At 43.6% G+C, this 1,674-nt stretch overlaps 1 pseudogene; it reads left to right on the top strand.

Moving 5' to 3' along the window:
• The first annotated feature begins 226 nt into the window (after nt 1-226).
• Nucleotides 227-1,418, top strand: LOC110560393 (hsc70-interacting protein-like; annotated as a pseudogene).
• Nucleotides 1,419-1,674: the final 256 nt, after the last annotated feature.

Here is a 1,674-nt window from a genome sequence, read left to right as displayed (position 1 = left end):
GTCACTCTAACCAAGCAAGTGAAAGACTTTTATGAAAATTAAAAAATTCAAGTCCCTGAGAAAAGACATTGAAGAAGATATCAGAAGATGGAAAGTCCTCCTGTGCTCATGGATCAGTAAGATTAATATAATAAAAATGGTCATCCTCTACTTCTACTCATCCACGTTGATCTCCTCAAGGGCCTGGCATAGGGCCTCACCGCCCAGCGCCCGCAGCCTCCGGACCATGGATCCCCACAAAGTGAGGAGCTTCGGGACTTCGTGAAGATGTGTAGGCAGGATCTGAGTGTCCTGCATACTGAGGAAATGTGCTTCCTGAGGGAGGGGGATGGAGTGTATGGAGGTAAAGTACCACCTGCTACTAATAAATCTAAGTCGGAAGAAAATATCAAGGAAGGAAAAAGAGATAATAAGACAGAGGAAAATATAAAGATGGATGAACCAAGTAAGGAGAGTGATCTAGAAACTGACAATGAAGGTGTAATTGAGCCAGACACTGAGGGCCCTCAAGAAATGGGAGGTAAAAATGCCGAGATAACTGACTAGATGATGGATCAAGCAAATGAAAAGAAGGGGCCTGCCATTGAAGCACTAAATGATGGTGAACTTCAGAAAGCCATTGACTTGTTCACAGACGCCATCAAGCTAAATCCTCGCTTGGCCATTCTGTATGCAAAGAGAACCAATGTCTTCGTCAAATTACAGAAGCCAAACACTGCCATCCAAGACTGTGACAGAGCCATTGAGAAAAACCCTGATTCAGCTCAGCCATACAAATGGCGGGGGAAAGTACCCAGACTTCTAGTTCACTGGGAAGAAGCAGCTCATGATCTTGCTCTTGCCTGTAAACTGGATTATGACAAGGATGCCAGTGCAATGATCAAAGAAGTTCAACTCAGGCTCAAAAAGTTGCTGGGCATAAGAGAAAGTATGAGCAAAAACGTGAAGAGCAAGAGATAAAAGAAAGAATAGAAAGGGTGAGGAAGGCTCGAGAAGTGCATGGGAGAGCCCAAAGGGAAGAAGAAGCCAGAGGACAATCCGGAGCTCAGTATGGCTCTTTCCTGGGTGGTTTTCCTGGGGGGCGGGGGGGGATGTCTGGTAATTTTCCTGAAAGAATGCCTGGAATGGAAGGGGGCATGCCGGGAATGGCAGGAATGCCTGGACTCAATGAAATCCTCAGTGATCCAGAGCTCTTGCAGGGATACAGGATCCAGAAGTCATGGCAGCTTTCCAGGATGTGGCCCAGAACCCAGCAAATATGTCAAAATATCAGAGCAACCCAAAGGTTATTAATCTCATCAGTAAATTGTCAGCCAAGTTTGGAGGTCAAGCATAATGTCAAACAAAGCACTTGATGGATGAAGAGCAGCTTAGCTCACTTACTGGATGTTGCAGTAATACAAACCAGTGTACCTTTCACCTTAACCGGAGAGCTCGGCGCTAGGGCGTTCATTCAGATAATGTTTTCCTACTAGGAATTACAAACTTAGAACATTTTTCAACCTTAAACATATTTTTTTAAAAATGTAGAGGGTGTCAATTCATACATTTTTCTTTAATTATGGTTTTTTCCTTTGAATTACGGGGCAAGAAAGCTGGAATGTGGATGACTCTTGCTCTCATAATTGAAATAAGGATTTGGTAGTGAAGGAGCAAATAAAACACATTTAAGTT

Source organism: Meriones unguiculatus, chromosome 1 (assembly GCF_030254825.1).
Source record: "Meriones unguiculatus strain TT.TT164.6M chromosome 1, Bangor_MerUng_6.1, whole genome shotgun sequence".
Lineage (NCBI taxonomy): Eukaryota > Metazoa > Chordata > Mammalia > Rodentia > Muridae > Meriones > Meriones unguiculatus.
This window is presented reverse-complemented; position numbering and strand designations above follow the sequence as displayed.